Below are 7,930 nucleotides of genomic sequence, written 5' to 3'. Positions count from 1 at the left end.
AGACCTGAAGCTGTTAAACTTCTAGAAGAATACATAAGCAGCATGCTCTTCGACATCAGTCCTAACAACGTATTTTCAAGTACCATATCTGACCAGGCAAGGGAAACAATAGAAAAAATAAACAAATGAGACTACATCAAACTAAAAAGCTTCTGCACAGCAAAGGAAACCATCACTAAGATGAAAAGACCACCTAACAATTAGGAGAAGATATTTGCAAACCATATATCTGTTGAGGGGTTAATATCAAAAGCATATAAAGAACTCATACATCTCAACAACAAAAAAACTAACAACCCAGCTAAAAAATGGGCAAAAGATTGAACAGATATTTCTCCAAAGAAGTATACAGGTGGCCAACATGCACCCGAAAAGATATTCAACATCATTAACTATCAGGGAAATGCAAATCAAAACTACAATGAGGTATCACCTCACTCCCATCAGAATGGCTGTAATTAACAAGACAGGAAACAATATGTGTTGGAGAGGATGTGGAGAGAAGGGAACACTTATGCAGTGCTGGTGGGAGTGTGAACTGGTGGTGCCACTATGGAAAACACTATGGAGAGTCCTCAAAAAATTAATAGATCTACCATATGATCCAGCTATCCCACTGCTGGGTATTTTTCCAAAGAACGTGAAAACACAAATGTGTAAAGATATATGCAACCCTATGTTCATTGCAGCATTATTCACAATAGCTAAGTCTTGGAAGCAAACTAGGTGCCCTTCAAGGGGCGAATGTAAAGAAGATGTGGTATATATACACAATGGAATACTACTCAGCCATAAAGAAATGAAGAAATCTGGGCATTTGTGACAACACGGATGGACCTTGAGGGTATTATGCTAAGTGAAATAAGTCAGAGGGAGAAAGTCACATATCATATGATCTTACTGATAAGTAGAAGATAAAAACAACAACAAACAAACACACAGAAACAGAGACCGGATTTATGGTTACTAGAGGGGAAGGAGGGAAGCAGGAGGGTGAAAGAGGTGATTAGGCATGTGTGTGGTGATGGATGGTAATTAGTCTTTGGGTGGTGAACATGATGTAATCTACACAGAAATCGAAATATAATGATGTACACCTGAAACTTATATAATGTATAAACCAATGTTACTGCAATAAAAAAAGAAATAACGTGCTTATTTGACACCAAAAAAATTAGCACAGTAAGTCTACCTCATTCTTTGTACGTGTTATTCCATAGTATAGACACACTACAGGTTACTACATCATTCTTCCATTGATGAACAGTCAGGGATTACTCTGCAAATGTATTTTATTGCATATAATGCTTCAATAAATGCTCTCGTATACGTTTCCTTATTTAAAAAAGAAAAATATATCTTCTGTTGACTTCTTTCCCATGAAAGATCAAGCATGATTTTATCTGTTCTGTGCACCCCTGTGGGAGTCAAAGTTCTGGACGAGATGCTGTCATCCCTCTACAATTGCATCTTCTACGATCCGCTTGCCCGTTCCAAAGTTCCGTAAGGTGGTCAACTTGAATCTTCTCATAGTTTTCCACATTTCACCATGAGAGAAGACAATTCCTTATAAAGAGAAAAATGTTTAAAATTATATCATTGAGAATTTTAAAATTTAATTTGCAAGGACAAATAAAAGTTTAAAAGAGGCCTAATTCTCCCTGTTAGAAGTAAATGAAGAGACTACTCTTTCTCTTAGAGCATTTACTTTAGAAAACTTTGTAAGTACTTTCTCCTCCCTTTGAGTTGTATATGAAGCATTTTGAAAACCAGATAGGTCTTTTGTCAACTTTATGACACAGGACTCTTTCTCACAAACCTGGGAGCCATCTCTTTGGAGCATAAGCATCAAGGGCGAGAACATCTCTGTCGCCCAGTTTCTTTGGGAGGGTAGGAGCCTAACTTCTTGGTGGGTGCCTTGCTCCAGGTTGCAAAACTACCTCCTGTCATGAGAAGTTTCTTTTTCCTTTGTATAAAGCCAATTAACACTGATGGTCACACCAATTACCAAGTGAATCTAGGATGAACCATGTACGACAAATGGTGCTGTCAAGTCCTCTAACTTGAGGACGAGTTATTGTTTGTCTTGAGAAGATTTTTGTGATGGGTTGTATCTGCTTGGTTATATATAAAAGAGTGAGGTTTTTTGTCATTGCAATTTCTTAGCAGATTGTCTGTGATTCACATCACATTCTCGTCTACTGCTTGTTCAATAATAAAATTGTTTTCTTTCTCTATTACCTTTGAGGAGAGGAGGATTTCTGGGTTAGGAGAAGATTTTGCTTTTAGTTATATTTCTCCAACAAATTCAATAAGCAGTTCTTGAGTATCTACTATATGCTTACATCATGTTAGGTGTGGCTAAGGGATCAAAGAACAATAGAAAACAAAGTCTCCTTTGCCAGAGAAAAATGTAGACTAGTAGACACAAGACCACCCAAGTGAAAAGTTAGAAGTAAACAATTACAAAGCAGTATAATCAAGCTTCCACCTTGATGCTATACATAGTGATTCCTAGGGACACATATTGTTGAAACATATAGTAAGTGCTCAATAAATATTTACTGACTGAACAGATATGTGAGGTTGTGCATAGATAAAGAAATAGTTATCAGATGAGAGGTTTCTTGGAAGAGTTAGAACATATGCTAACTATTAGAAAAATAAGGAAAGAGAGGGTTACCAAGATTTGCCCACATCTTTCCGTGGTGGAATTTGTGGTGATGGCAGCATTATTCCTTGTGGTTCGGTTGCCAGCCCTTCTTTAATTTGCATGTTTCTCACTTTTCTGTGGAGGTGCAAGAGACAGGGGAGGAATTTCTGAGTTTGACTGATAACTAAAATAGGAAACTAGAATAGACTAAAGCAACCTCGATGTTAGAAATGGGGCAGGATCAGCTTTGCTAGTCTCAACATGAAATCCAAGAGACGTGAATAGATATCTCCAGAGCTGCTCTTGCCATGTCCTGTCAGGTTAAGCCTTCCTTTGAAGGGCTACTGAAGGTTAGATTCTGCTCACATTCAATTCTTATATTAATATAATATTATTTCTATGAATCTTATACTGCATAAAACTCTTGATAACAAATATGTGACTCTTCATTCTATATCATCTTTACGTTTAACAATTTATTTTCGAATACACTGTTAGAATATTAAGGGCCCACAGAAGTCACTCTATCTTTCAGAGAAGACCCATAGCCCCAGCATGTGATTGTGAAGAATGTTAGTTTAGCACCATGAGGAACTGAATTTCTTTTAAATGCTGGCACCAAAGTCCTAAATATATCTAAGTCATGCAGCCAAATAATGTATTACGGTGAAGTAACAAATACTCCAAAAATATTAAATTTTTTGGTTCATACAAAATTGCGTAAAGAATGCTTATACCTATTTGAATGATTTTGGATTACTAGACTGGGCTCGGGGACTATAGTCATTTTCCTCTTTGAACAATATTTCCTATGACAAATTAAGTCACTTAAAAAGAAAAAGACTGCATGATCCCTAAAATGGATGATTTGATAGAGGAAAAACATATTATATTTGATATCAATAAAAGTTAAAACAATTTTGTGTATAATCATCGAATCAGTGAGTAACATGTGAGGTATCGTGGAAAAGAGCAGAGAGACAAGGAAGTGTCCTAAATTTCTACAAGAAATAAAAGAAGATGAATCCTAGAAACTACGGATGAGGGATCTCAAACGAACTGTTGTTTAAATAAAATTAAACAGGCTCTTGGTACTTTTCTCAGAGGCTTCAATGTGCTAACGGACACTCCCTGAGTCTAAGAGAGGCCTATGATATGTAGCATTTCTCAAATTTCCTTCAGTGATACTGTTCTTTCCGCATAGAATATTTACTAACATCTCATGGAACTAGTTTTTTGAGGACAGTAGTGTGGGAAATGCTTTTTGAAAAAGTTGTTGAAGCATTAGAATGGCTTAGTGGAATTTATGAGGAGCCAATATTATTTACTAAAAATTATTTAGTAAACTAAATTTAATAAAACTAAAGGCAATTTCCTAAAAAGAATTAATGTCAAAGTGAAATCATTCCCCCCCCCCCCCCTTTTTTTTTTGAAGATTTTCTTTTTTTCCCCAAAGCCCCCTGGTACATAGTTGTGTATTTTCAGTTGTGAGTCCTTCCAGTTGTGGCATGTGGGACGCCACTTCAGCATGGCCCGATGAGCGGTGCCATGTCCGTGCCCAGGATAGGAACCAGCAAAACCCTGAGCCACCAAGCGGAGGGCATGAACTTAACCACTCGGCCACAAGGCCGGCCCCCTTCCCTTTTTTTTTCTTTTTTATTAAAGATTGGCACCTGAGCTAACAACAGTTGCCAAACTTTTTTTTTTTTCCTGCTTTATCTCCCCAAGTCTCCCCGGTACATAGTTGTATATCTTAGTTGTGGGTCCTTCTAGTTGTGGCATGTGGGATGCCTCCTCAACGTGGCCTGACGCGGTGCCATGTCTGCGCCCAGGATCCAAATCCATGAAACCCTGGGCTTCCAAAGCGGAGCGTGCAAACTTAACCACTCTGCCATGGGGCCGGGCCCCCATTCCCATTTTTAAAGAGTTATTAAATTAGTGTTAAAGAGTTAGTGTTCAAGAGTTAATCTAATAACTTTACTAGATTAGTGGGATGCCAGAAAAGTAGAGTATCTGGGTTTCACCAAGGCATTTAGCAGACTCACATGAGCAAGATACAACTTTACCCAGGTGAAAATATCACTCACTATATTTATAACTGCAAGTGTATTGTTTAAGGATCTGTCAGCCATTAGACTGTCACCTCTTTAAGCTGATGGCCTTTGTTCTTTTTCTCTTTTATTCCCTGGCATTGTACTTTTCACCTAGTGTAACCAAAAGTTCGGTCTCTGAACCCGATGCCAATCCAAGTAACGAGAACACAGTCTTGAGTGGAAGAGGTAAGTTTTTACTATGTCAGGCACAGGGAGCAAAGCAAGGGCTCATGCCTCAAAAATTGCTAGCTCCCCGATGAGGAATGGGTAGGGATTTTTATTTGGGGTTTTGGGTAGGGGAGGGGGGAACATGTAGCTTGTGCAGCTTGGTGCTTTCCCACCAGCCTGCGTTTGGCCTTGAGAGGCTGCTTGCAGCGAGGCGGGGGGAGGGTGAGATAGGAGGATGGCAGGTGGGCGTGCTTCGCCATTGTCTCCTCTTCTTGTTTGAGGTGGATTGAGCGCCGGGAGTCGATCTGGGAAGCCTCTGCTCCTTGATACTCTTGAGACAGCGGCTTTCCTGGCAAACTCAAGGACACATGATTAGCTAAACTTTAGTGTGCCTCCAACTTCAGGCCACCTGGGCTTTTAACAATTTGTAACTCCCATTTAGTTGTAAAGCTCAAAGAGTCCAAGTTTAAAGAAACAGGTATTTACATATGAGTGGAGCTAGAGAAGCAGGAAAGGGGGTGGTGGGTTTTAGTTTTAACCCCATATACACTGGGTTCAATGTGGGGAACTGATATCAGGCCTGATGTTAAGAGCCTGTAACACTAGTAGCTGGCTAATAACCATTTGTTTAATAGAAGAAATTATCATGTACAAGAAGAATAAAACCATAAAAGCATAAATTTTCTCCTAAGTAAATCCTATTTCTATAATATATATTGATAAAGGAAAAAATAAACCACGCAAAGAATTATGCAAGAGAATACAGTGCAACTGATTTAATAATTTTAACCACAAGGACTTTATTTTTTTGCAGATTAGCCCTGAGCTAACTACTCCCAATCTTCCTCTTTTTGCTGAGGAAGACTGGCCCTGAGCTAACATCCATGCCCATCTTCCTCTATTTTATATGTCGGATGCCTAACACAGCATGGCTTTTGCCAAGTGGTGCCATGTCCTTACCCAGGATCCAAATGGCAAACCGCAGGCCACCGAGAAGTGGAACATGTGCACTTAACTGCTACGCCATCGGCCTCCCCAAGGACATATTTTAAATTTAGAATTGGTTAGCTTTTCCTTCAAAAATTCTTTCAAATATAAAAGGCACTTGAGATCATTCCCCAAATTGATCATCATAATTGACCAGGGCATCTTTCACTGTCTCGTATCTAGAGAGCACCACCACCTTTTTTGGCCCCATCTGGACACTGTAAATGGAGCCATATTTCTAGGAGATCTTGGGTGTATGAGAATAAGAGAAGCAACTAAAGCATTGTGCTATAATAAAAAGTGAACCGGATCTTGATCTTTGGTAATTTAATTTCAACAAACTAACCAGTTTTATGATCTTATGAAAGGAGAATATTGAACTGGTTGGCTAAGGATACTCCTGTGGTTGCTACACCTCTTTAAGCCATAATTACTATGATCATCAATTGATTGTCCTTGTGCTCCATTTTGTTTGAGATTTCATAGTAACAGTGCTCTGATATCAGGGAATCAACCCATGGTTTCTCACTGTTATATGTTTGTTTGGTCTCAGAAATGCCCACCCAGGACTCTAGGGAGATGAAATACTTCCAACCACGCATGCTCATGCCCACTGCCTTGCTGGGTGCTGTGAGCAGAGTAAAGCAAGTTAGTTCTGCATTACTGTGTGACACTTCTTACTGCAAAATATATTCTATTTTCTTCGATAATTAAAAGAATAAGACCCATCATTTATTGCCTCCTAACTATATTCCCATCACCATTATCTCCTTCAATGTACATTAGAAACCAGAGAAGTAGATATTATCATCATCTTTATTGTATAAGCAAGGTACTGTGGCTTCAAGAGGTCACACACCTAGTAAGTGGCAATGCTTAGCAAGGAATGCACATTCAGGCTAGCTGGCTATAGAGCTTGTGGCCTTAACCTGACTGAGGTTCAAGTAGAGATTGAGATGGGGACTCCTAATGTTCCTTTCTTTAAGAAACTTGGCCTTAAAAAATAACATTAGGGTTGCAACAGGAATTGCAGAAGGACTCACTGATTTAGGAAGATAATATAATTAAGATTAATATTACAGGGAAGTGAAAATTAAAATGGGAAGTTGAGGCTGTGAGGACAGAATCTCTCAAGTGAGCACCACTGTATACAAAATGGATACATTTTGTATATGGATGGCGTGTGTCAAGCAAAGAACAAAAGTGGGAGAGGAAAATTTTAAGAAAAAAATGGTAGACAGATTAGGGAGAAGTGAGGGGAGGATATTCCATAGGTGAAATTAACACAGAACAATAGCACAGAGGTGTAAGTGAGAAAAAAGTGAAAAACTAAATAATAACAAGATCAATCTGGTTAATATGCAACCAAAGGATAGGAAAAGTTGAGGAAACAAATAAATGTGGTTGGGACACGTGGAATTAGATGAAGGACTTTACTGAAGGGTCTTCTTCTTCTGAAGAATTAACCTTTCGTGTGACCTTTGAATGTAGGAGAAAGTGCCATAAAGTGTCATAAAGAAGATTAGAAAATTCAAGTCCCGTATTTTTAGTTACTGATAAGTCAACTGCTTTGAGTCGGACTTCTCTGTAGAATTGAGATGAAAATATCATCCCTATTTTCCTCCTAGGGTAGTTGGGAGTGAAATCCTTGTAGCCCTTTGTAAAATAAAAAATACAATCCAAATATAAAATGTTACTATTATTATTATTATTATTATTCTGTTTCCCATTGAGATAATGATCTTCTCTTCAGGATATCTCCCCTTAGGATTTTCAGACTAAGACATTATAGAATATAGCAGAGCTCAACTTCAATTATCTGCCCTCTAGAACTTAAAAATTGGAATTTATGGCAAAATGTCAACTATGAACTCTGTATCATCTATTATCTGCTTCTTTCTTTTTCTTCTTTCTTTCTCTCTTTCTTTTTCTTTCTTCCTCCCTTTCTCTCTCTCTTCCTTCCTTCCTTCCTTCCTTCCTTCCTTTCTTTCTTTCTTTCTTTCTTTCTTTCTTTCTTTCTTTCTTTCTT

This window comes from Equus quagga, chromosome 15, assembly GCF_021613505.1.
Source record: "Equus quagga isolate Etosha38 chromosome 15, UCLA_HA_Equagga_1.0, whole genome shotgun sequence".
NCBI lineage: Eukaryota > Metazoa > Chordata > Mammalia > Perissodactyla > Equidae > Equus > Equus quagga.
Note: the sequence above shows the minus strand (reverse complement) of the source record.